Source organism: Formica exsecta, unplaced genomic scaffold (assembly GCF_003651465.1).
Source record: "Formica exsecta isolate Colony F162 unplaced genomic scaffold, ASM365146v1 scaffold707, whole genome shotgun sequence".
In the NCBI taxonomy this organism is placed as follows: domain Eukaryota; kingdom Metazoa; phylum Arthropoda; class Insecta; order Hymenoptera; family Formicidae; genus Formica; species Formica exsecta.
In genome coordinates this window covers 19,344-31,206 of record NW_021853474.1, presented here as the reverse complement: position 1 = coordinate 31,206, position 11,863 = coordinate 19,344, and positions in this window count along the sequence as shown.

Genomic DNA, 11,863 nt, shown 5'->3' with positions numbered 1-11,863 from the left:
AATCATACTTCTGCAGGAATGCTTGATTCGTTTTTACAACTTCCTTACGAGTTTATAATTACGCAATCTTTTCAATTTATAAACAGGCAAATGGCGATTGGAAAAATGCAGATACAGCAAAATCGAATGATACAGTCTGCAGATAAAGCTGTTTCTCAAATAGCAGAAATTTCTCAAGCGCTTGATGACGCAATGAGTGGTAAGATTGCATTTGGTCAACATCACCTGACTATTTTATGTATAGAAAAAAGTCCTAAATCATTGGATAACGCTCTGTCGTTGGTAGAATCAGAGCTTTCTAATTGCGGTGTTTACCCTGTCCGTGAGAGAGTTAACCTTGAACCAGCATTTTGGGCGCAAATTCCTGGTAATTTCGATTATATAGTGAGAAAAGCTACAATAAGTAGTCTTAATTTGGCTGGATTTGCATCTCAACATAATTATCCTACTGGCAATAAATTCAATAACCACTGGGGAGATGCTGTTACAGTTTTTGACACGACATCTGGTACTCCATTTTTTTTCAACTTTCATATAAGGGATGTTGGGCACACTATGATAATTGGCCCAACTGGTGCTGGTAAAACTGTTTTAATGAATTTCTTATGTGCTCAAGCGATAAAATTTTCTCCAAGGATATTCTTTTTTGACAAAGATCGCGGTGCAGAGATTTTCTTAAGAGCACTTGGTGGTATCTATACTGTAATAGAACCAAGAACTAAAACAAATTTTAATCCTTTGCAACTTGATGACACCTCTGATAATAGAACATTTTTAATGGAGTGGATAAAGTCTTTAATTTCGGTATATAATGATAAATTTACTTCAGAAGATATTGCACGAATTAATGATGCAATTGAAGGAAATTTTAAATTAAAAAAGGAAGACAGATTTTTAAGAAATCTCGTACCATTTTTAGGGCTCGCAGGTCCTGATACTCTAGCTGGGGCAATATCTATGTGGCATGATAATGGTTCTCATGCTGCAATATTTGACAATAAAGAAGATTTGCTAGATTTTTCACGAGCAAGAGTATTTGGTTTTGAGATGGCTAGCTTGCTAAAAGATCCCGTTGCCCTTGGACCAGTATTAATTTATTTATTTCATAGGATTAGTATATCTCTTGATGGTACTCCATCTATTATCGTTCTTGATGAGGCATGGGCGTTAATAGATAATCCAGTTTTTGCACCTAAGATAAAGGACTGGTTGAAAGTGCTGAGAAAGTTAAATGCTTTTGTAATTTTTGCTACTCAGAGTGTTGAAGATGCAAGTAAAAGTGCTATTAGCGATACGCTTGTACAACAAACAGCGACACAGATTTTTTTACCAAATCTGAAAGCTACTAGTGTCTATCGGGATGTTTTTATGTTAACTGAACGTGAATATATATTAATTAAGCACACAGATCCGAGTACTAGATTCTTTTTGGTGAAACAAGGAGTCAATGCTGTAGTAGCTAGAATAGACTTAAAAGATCTGGATGATATAATCAACGTATTATCCGGACGTGCAGAAAGTGTCATACTGTTACATGATATATTAAAAGAAGTTGGGGATAACCCAAAAGTATGGTTGCCTATATTTTATCAGAAGGTAAAAAATGTTTAAGACTAAGCTGTCATTACTGTTAATTGCAATATTTTTATTAAATATAGATTTTCTACTTTCTTATCCAGTGTTTGCAGATGAAGTAAGTGGCACTGAAAAAACTGAATTTGTTAGCAGATTTAATTCTACTGGCAGCTTCAGTCGTGCCTCTAATCCTGATTGTGGAGCGTTTAAAACGGCTGCGGCAATTGCTGGAATAGCTATTGCTGTTGGTGCAATATTTACTAGTATTGTTTTGATCGTTTCTTCTGCTGGTTTATTTACTGCTCTTGTCATTGTTGGAATGATAGCTGCAATTGTTGGAGTTTGGAAGGCGATAGGAGGACTTGTTGTTTGTGAGCATAGTTTTGTTAGACACCCAGTTGCACGTGACCATGATGGAAAATATAAAAACTTTGAATTAAAAGATACAGGTTATAGTGTCCACACAGATAAAAATTATCAAAAAGAAGACGAATATTTTTCTGCATTACAAGGAAAATCAGGAAAAGATGGAAAACAAACAGAAAAAGAGATTTTAGACTCTAACAACTCAGATACTATGAATAACGAATATAAGAATTATTTTTGGCCAAAAAACGGTGTGCAATACAGTGAATATATAGAAGTATGTCATCGAAACCCCTTAACGTTTGGTAATCTTTTTAGTGATATAGACTTTGATGTTAGAGAGAAGGACACTGGATACGTAGATGGGTCATGGTCGCCAAAAGTTGATGGTGAGCTGAAATGTGAAGTTCTTAAAGCTGGGCAAAGCGAAACCATACATGGAGCTACATTCAAAGCAGTGAGAAAAATGGGCAGGTTGTGTGTGGAGCTGGGAAGTATGAGAATGCTTGGTATCGAAATGACTCCTTGGCCGCAAGGGGTTGATATGGGGTGCACGGAATTACCACCTGACCCGCTTGCTCCTATGTGTGAAAAATCTGTGATGATATTCAAAAATAAAGATGGCACAGGGAAAGAAGAAGTTTCTATTGGTAGTGATAATGACCATAAAACTATTATAAGAAATAAGGAAAAAGAAGGAAAAATTTTTGTAGGTTACAACAATAAAGGCTGTTTTAGCTCGTATGTCTCTGAAGCTTGCTACAATCAGGCAGGGAGTAAATCATTAGCTCCTCTTCCCATCACTTCTATGATAGTGCAATGCATTAAGGAATCGTTAGATAATTTAGTTGCAGGTATTGATTCAAGTGCCAGCCCACTTAGGGATAAAAATGGACATAACAAGGGCAGTTTCTTATCTGTAGCACAGAAAAGGCTAAAGAACACTGTAACTGCTGTTTTGGTTTTAGCTTTAATACTGTTCTCTATAAAAGCTATGTCTGGTGGAGTTCAGAGGCCTCAAGAAATGTATATGTTGATTATTAAATTTGCTTTAGTGATGTATTTTACAACTGGTGATGCCATGCAGAAGCACTATGGGTATTTGACGAAGCTTTCAAATGGCTTATCAGAAATAGTATTAAAAGCATCATCTGAAAGTAAAAATATATGTAATTATGAGGCAGGTACAGATTATGAATACATGCGTCATGGGAAGAGAATATCTTACAGCTACCTTGCACCTTGGGATAGGCTTGATTGTAGAATTCTATTTTATTTAGGCGCCCCTTTAGATGGAATTGGTGGCAAAATTGGTACTGGAGGTGTTGTAACGTTAGCAATCTTGCTTGGTACTGCCCCTGTCTTGTTAGTTGCAGGTTCGATAATCGGTATTATTTTTGCTGGTGGACAGATTTTAGTAGCTATTGTCTGTATATTTATGGCCGTTTTGATGATGATGGTTATTTTGTGGCTGTGCTATGTATTTATTTTATCTCTAGTTGCTTTAAGTGTAATCGTCATTTTATCACCTTTGTTCATTCCTATGGTTTTATTTCAACACACCAAAGGATATTTTGATGGATGGGTAAAAGAATTAATTACCTATAGCTTATACCCGGTTATGCTTTTTGCGTTTTTGTCCTTTATGTTCATAGCATGTGATAAAATCTTTTATAGAGGTTTGAATTTTGAGAAAGAACAAGTTGAAATATTAGGCAAGAAAACATATTGGTTTAAGTTGAAAAAAGGAGAATGTGCTAGCAATCCAAATACTTTAGCATGTATGATGCAAAACTATAGCTTTAAAAAGAGCAGCATACTTGGTCTATTCGACTTTACATACATGGAGTTTGGCAGCTCTCTCATCGGAGAATTATTAAAATTGTGTCTAGTGTTATTCCTCTTTTACCACTTTTTAAACATTCTGCCTAACATGGCTGCTGAACTTGCTGGTAACCATAGAGCAGCACTTGGCTCAGGTCATACACCTGGACAAATGGTGGGCAAAGCTTTATCTGCTGCCAAAGCTGCTACTGGTGCTGTTGGTCAAGCGGCTGCTGCGGCTGTCAAGAAGGCAAGAGGTACTGGTGGAGGAGGTGGAAATAGTGGTAAAGGTTCCAGCGAAAAGATTAACTAAGGTGGCGGTGATGCTAGTTAAGGTAAGTAACAGATGCTTAAACGTTTAAGTAACCAAAACTTGGGTAAGTTATGCATAAGTTTTGTGGTGCTTTTTTTATTGTCTGGATGCGGGGAACATCACTGTATTAAGCCAGAAAATTTATCAGGTTTGCGTGAAAAACTAGATATAGTGTCAACAGAGCAGAAGTGGGTTGATTCTGGTGTTAATATCTCAGATAGAATAAGAGTAACAGAGATTGACATAGTGTCTAGTAAGGTTAATTTTTGTCCTAAGCAGTATGAAGATTTTGCAATTGGGCCTGGGAGAAATGACGTTACATTACCATTTGCACTTGAAGCTGGCGATACGATAAGCTTTAGTGTTATTGGGAGTAAAGTGTGTAAGGAAGATGATACAAAAATCAGGTATGTAAAAATTGATGAAAAATGCAGCGATAAAGAAACAGAGTATTTTGCACATGTTTTGAATCAAAATGAATGTCAGCCAATATGGCAGAATGGGAAATATAAGTACACAATATGTCCTAATAAGTACATACGAAACAATGAATACTGGCTGCATCAAAATGGAAAAGAATATCAGAGTTCAGATTTTTCAAGATCAGATCAAGATAAAAGAAAAGAGGAGATCGAAGATATTGTCAATTCTATAAAACAACAAGGAAAAGATATAGACTGCAGCTCGTTTTCAAGTGGTCAAGCAAGCAAGATAGATACATATATCTTAGACCTAACCTGTAAATATAAATGCTTTGATGATCGTGGAGAACAACTTTGTTTGCCTAATCATGTACAGAATGCTACAAAACGCAATCTGGATACATCCATTACAAGTGCTTTACAGTCTGTTAGTAAAGAATCTGTTGGTGAGGCTATTAGTGACATTTTAAAGGATGCAAAAATAGAAACTGATGTTCAATACTTAAGTGTTTATATGGATGGTGAAAGGTTTAAAAATGTGCAAGATGGTGGTATATGTACTAGTTGTAATCACAAGATAAGTTATAGCCATGCAATAAACTCAGAATTAATTTTTACGTTAGGTGATGGTACTGGCAAGGGTGGTTTCAATATAAGAGTAATAAAGAACCACAGTCTAGAAAATAGTTTATATATAAGCGTTTCTGATAAATTCCCTGAGCATAACCCTGATGAAACCCAGGGAGATATACCTGTGGATATTAGCAAAGTTCATGACGTTCAATACATGGAAAGCTTAAAAGAAAAGTTAAAAGACAAAACAGGCACCATATATTATGGAATAAGAGACCATGGCTGCGATTATAAAAATGAAGGTCAGTTTAGCATTAACCTAACAACTAAAGAGCCACCTACAAGAACTTTTAGTGCAATATATAATTTTTTTGATGAGAAAGTGAAAACTGCATTTTTTGGTTCCAGCTACAAAGATTCCAACCTAATTGACACTAATACTAGTCCTGTAAAGTCTCTTTACGAAAGTTTTATAAAATCAAGCAGAACAAATACCATTAGATCCACGATAATATCGCTGTTAGTATTATACATAACCTTATATACCCTTTACTACTTTTTTGGTTTAACTCATATTTCTATATATGAGTTTTTAATTGTATGCGTAAAGATAGGAGTCATCGTCCAGCTATTGCAGGATAATAGCTGGAACTTTTTTTATAATAATGCATTCTCTATGCTTATTAACACTCCAAAACAACTAATAGAAATAGCAAATTTTAGAGGTACGACATCAAATGTTTTTGAATTCCTTGATTTGCCGCTCAATAGGTTCTTGTCATCGCATTCAGTATTGTTAATAGTATCTCTTATATTTTCTGGCCCTTTGGGCATTGTATCTTTTTGCTTGGTGATTTGGGGGTTAATCACAGTGAGCTTATCTATTTTCAACGCCTTATTTTCTTTTATTACATCTATAGCAATAGTTGCATTATTGCTTTCTTTAGCGCCTATTTTTATTATTTGTCTTTTATTTGCGTATACTAGGCAGATGTTTCACAACTGGGTTAAAAATTTAGCAAGATTTGCAATTCATCCAGTAGTGCTTTTAATTTTTATATCACTGATAAGTCAGGTTATGGATTATATTGTGTATTCAGTGTTTAATTTTGAGGTCTGCACTACATGTATACTTAATATTAATCTAAAGATTTTTAACCCTTGTATTTTTTATGGTTATGCTTCCAAATATACACCCAATATTACCGCTATGATGGCTTTTGTTATTTTGGGACACGCTATGAAAGCTTTAGTTAAAGCTTCTTCGGCAATATCTGACTCATTGTTTGGTGTTTATGTGCAAAACGAACCTGGAAAAGAATATCAACAAAGCTTAATGGGAACAGTAGGGTTAGATAAAGAAAGCGTTCAAAGAAGACATGGAGGAGGGGGTTCTTCTCAACAGTCAGGTGCATCAAGACCTCAAATACCGCAAAGGGCTCAAGGACCTCAAGGGCCTAAGATACCAGGGGGCTCATAATGATAAGTAAAAGATCGTTATTATTTATATTATGTTTCGCAATCACTGGTTGTAACATGGATTGTGTCGAACCTGGGTTGCAGAGCAGAAACACCAGCGTTAATGTGGATGTTCCAGTTCATAAAGCCGATAAGATCCATTGGGTTGATTCTGGTCAGGTAATTAGTAAGGGTAAGGAAATCAAATTCACCCTCGATGGATCAGTAAATTTTTGCCCTCTTAAAGAAGGCAAAAATCCAAGGAAAGTACTTGTGCCAGCTAGCTTTTGTGCTGACCTGAGCATAACCCTGATGAAACCCAGGGAGATATACCTGTGGATATTAGCAAAGTTCATGACGTTCAATACATGGAAAGCTTAAAAGAAAAGTTAAAAGACAAAACAGGCACCATATATTATGGAATAAGAGACCATGGCTGCGATTATAAAAATGAAGGTCAGTTTAGCATTAACCTAACAACTAAAGAGCCACCTACAAGAACTTTTAGTGCAATATATAATTTTTTTGATGAGAAAGTGAAAACTGCATTTTTTGGTTCCAGCTACAAAGATTCCAACCTAATTGACACTAATACTAGTCCTGTAAAGTCTCTTTACGAAAGTTTTATAAAATCAAGCAGAACAAATACCATTAGATCCACGATAATATCGCTGTTAGTATTATACATAACCTTATATACCCTTTACTACTTTTTTGGTTTAACTCATATTTCTATATATGAGTTTTTAATTGTATGCGTAAAGATAGGAGTCATCGTCCAGCTATTGCAGGATAATAGCTGGAACTTTTTTTATAATAATGCATTCTCTATGCTTATTAACACTCCAAAACAACTAATAGAAATAGCAAATTTTAGAGGTACGACATCAAATGTTTTTGAATTCCTTGATTTGCCGCTCAATAGGTTCTTGTCATCGCATTCAGTATTGTTAATAGTATCTCTTATATTTTCTGGCCCTTTGGGCATTGTATCTTTTTGCTTGGTGATTTGGGGGTTAATCACAGTGAGCTTATCTATTTTCAACGCCTTATTTTCTTTTATTACATCTATAGCAATAGTTGCATTATTGCTTTCTTTAGCGCCTATTTTTATTATTTGTCTTTTATTTGCGTATACTAGGCAGATGTTTCACAACTGGGTTAAAAATTTAGCAAGATTTGCAATTCATCCAGTAGTGCTTTTAATTTTTATATCACTGATAAGTCAGGTTATGGATTATATTGTGTATTCAGTGTTTAATTTTGAGGTCTGCACTACATGTATACTTAATATTAATCTAAAGATTTTTAACCCTTGTATTTTTTATGGTTATGCTTCCAAATATACACCTAATATTACCGCTATGATGGCTTTTGTTATTTTGGGACACGCTATGAAAGCTTTAGTTAAAGCTTCTTCGGCAATATCTGACTCATTGTTTGGTGTTTATGTGCAAAACGAACCTGGAAAAGAATATCAACAAAGCTTAATGGGAACAGTAGGGTTAGATAAAGAAAGCGTTCAAAGAAGACATGGAGGAGGGGGTTCTTCTCAACAGTCAGGTGCATCAAGACCTCAAATACCGCAAAGGGCTCAAGGACCTCAAGGGCCTAAGATACCAGGGGGCTCATAATGATAAGTAAAAGATCGTTATTATTTATATTATGTTTCGCAATCACTGGTTGTAACATGGATTGTGTCGAACCTGGGTTGCAGAGCAGAAACACCAGCGTTAATGTGGATGTAGCAGAACAAATACCATTAGATCCACGATAATATCGCTGTTAGTATTATACATAACCTTATATACCCTTTACTACTTTTTTGGTTTAACTCATATTTCTATATATGAGTTTTTAATTGTATGCGTAAAGATAGGAGTCATCGTCCAGCTATTGCAGGATAATAGCTGGAACTTTTTTTATAATAATGCATTCTCTATGCTTATTAACACTCCAAAACAACTAATAGAAATAGCAAATTTTAGAGGTACGACATCAAATGTTTTTGAATTCCTTGATTTGCCGCTCAATAGGTTCTTGTCATCGCATTCAGTATTGTTAATAGTATCTCTTATATTTTCTGGCCCTTTGGGCATTGTATCTTTTTGCTTGGTGATTTGGGGGTTAATCACAGTGAGCTTATCTATTTTCAACGCCTTATTTTCTTTTATTACATCTATAGCAATAGTTGCATTATTGCTTTCTTTAGCGCCTATTTTTATTATTTGTCTTTTATTTGCGTATACTAGGCAGATGTTTCACAACTGGGTTAAAAATTTAGCAAGATTTGCAATTCATCCAGTAGTGCTTTTAATTTTTATATCACTGATAAGTCAGGTTATGGATTATATTGTGTATTCAGTGTTTAATTTTGAGGTCTGCACTACATGTATACTTAATATTAATCTAAAGATTTTTAACCCTTGTATTTTTTATGGTTATGCTTCCAAATATACACCCAATATTACCGCTATGATGGCTTTTGTTATTTTGGGACACGCTATGAAAGCTTTAGTTAAAGCTTCTTCGGCAATATCTGACTCATTGTTTGGTGTTTATGTGCAAAACGAACCTGGAAAAGAATATCAACAAAGCTTAATGGGAACAGTAGGGTTAGATAAAGAAAGCGTTCAAAGAAGACATGGAGGAGGGGGTTCTTCTCAACAGTCAGGTGCATCAAGACCTCAAATACCGCAAAGGGCTCAAGGACCTCAAGGGCCTAAGATACCAGGGGGCTCATAATGATAAGTAAAAGATCACTATTATTGATACTGTGTCTTGCAATCACTGGTTGTACTATGGATTGTGTTGAGCCTGGGTTACAGAGCAGAAACACCAGCGTTAATGTGGATGTTCCAGTTCATAAAGCCGATAAGATCCATTGGGTTGATTCTGGTCAGGTAATTAGTAAGGGTAAGGAAATCAAATTCACCCTCGATGGATCAGTAAATTTTTGCCCTCTTAAAGAAGGCAAAAATCCAAGGAAAGTACTTGTGCCAGCTAGCTTTTGTGCTGATGGCTCAGAACCAAATTATAGTAAAGCTGCAAATATTAACGATGTGCCTAATAATTATGGCGTTGATGAAAAAGGCGTAAGTGAAAACGAATTGTGCGGCGGTAAAGGATTTGGCAGCAATAGACGTTATGTGGACACTGAGATTAAAGTAAATCCTGGTGACAGGTTAAGTTTCAGCTTAGTTCCAAGAGAGATGACAATTGATTATGATAATCCGGGAGGAAAGGGAATCAGCTTTGATGACAATTGTTATAAAGCTGTAGAAAATGACCGTAAGGAAACTGTATATAAGAAAGCTACAGTGAGTGAAGTACATCAGGGGGGAGAGTTTTTTTGTGATGGTAAAGATGGTACAAAAAATAAAATACAATTTTTACCTCTTGATAAAACAAAAGCAAAGAAAAGCAAAGTGCTAGTTGGCAATGGGTATACCCCATATGATAATAAGGTGCATTTCAATCAATATCATATTAAAGACAACAAACTATGGATGAATGGCTCACTGCTCGATTTACGCCGCGCTAAAATAGGGTTGAATGAGTTATGTGATGTGAAACAAAGTAAAAGTGGAGGTCAGAAGACAAAGTGTAATTCTGAAGAATTAAAAAGATATGGTTCTTATGAGCTCAACTGTTACCATCAGAGAATATGTTACAACAAAGAAGGTATATGGAATGCTACTTTTCCTGAAGAGAAAAATTGCGTCTCTTCTATAAGGTATAAAAGATATGATAAAGACAATAAATGTGACATGTATTCTCATCTTAAAGAGGTTGAAGATAGACTTGATGAGATGAAAAAAAATAAAGGGCAGGTTAACGTTGATTTTACATCAAACACTGAAGAAGATATTTCCTGGGCTGAGGCTCTTGTTGCAAAAATTGGTGATCTTGATAATCAAGGTACTGCTAAAGGTATTCAATGTCTTCCAGAGGAAAAGGGTGCAAAAGAGGATAATGTGTGTTCACAAATTAAAGATGAATTTGGAAATTTTTCTCTGAGGTTAAATCATGACTATCCAATAGAGAGTGTAACACCTGGTAGTAGTGTGATGCTTGCTATAGCAGATTATGGTTACTATGAAGCTAATAGGGGCGGGTACCATGTTAAAGTGACTAGATCGTGTGAATATATCAATGGCGAAAAACTGTATGTGTATTTGGGTGATGAGCCACCTAAAGATTTGCATGGTGTGGGAACTAATGATTTCAAAGTGGTAGGAGTGAGAGAAAGAGTAGACGGAAAAGATGAGTACACCATATTAGATGTAATAAGCGGAAAACACTTTCAGAACGAAGAATCTAAGAAGATATATTTTGGTATCGATGTAAGCAACGTAAAGAGAGATGACATTACGGACAAAAATGGCAAATATTATGAAAATAATAAGTACACAGTAACTTTATTTGTCAAAAGAAAAATTAATGATTTTATTTCATCGAATGTAAACGGGGTATTTAAATTTATAAAAGAAGAAGTAATTGGGGACAGCGTTAAAGATTCATACAAAGGATATGCAAGAGGTCTTCTTCAAGGAGTAAGAGCTTTGCTTACTCTATACGTTATATTTACTGTCGTTGGCTATATGCTTGGAACAATACAGCTAAGTAAATTTGATTTCATTGTAAGAATGTTCAAGATAGCATTTATAGCTTTTGCCTTTAGCGATAGAAGCTGGGAACTTTTTGGTACGACTTTATCCAGACTTTTTATAGATGGTAGCACTTATTTAGTTGATAGCTTTTCTGGCTATATAGGGGAAGGGGGGAGAAAATTTGCATTCTTAGACTTGACAGCAGGAGTATTATTCACAACAGAAACTTGGTTAAAGTTTCTATCGTTGATGCTCTCTGGTCCTTTTGGCTTTATTGCATTTTTGGCAATACTCTACGCTACTTTTATGTTCTTAAAATGCATTATTAGCGCTACGTTTAAATATGTAATATCTACTGTTCTAGTAGCGTTTTTACTGTCATTAACACCTTTGTTTATCGTGTTTATTTTATTTCAACAGACTAAACCCTTGTTTGATAACTGGATAAAAACGCTGGCTCACGTTGCAGTACAACCAGTTATTTTATTTTCATCTTTATCTCTTTTAAATCAGTTGATGTATTCAGTTCTATACAATCTCACAAATTTTTCTGCATGCTATCAATGTTTAATTAGCGTAAATTTCTTATCGTATGATCTGTGCTTGATGAAATCAATACTGCCTCTTGGATACAGTCCTGGCACTAATGTTGATGTTGCACTCAGTACCGGGGAAAGGGCTGGTGGGCACTTTGCAGCGTTGCCCATAGATCTGATCCA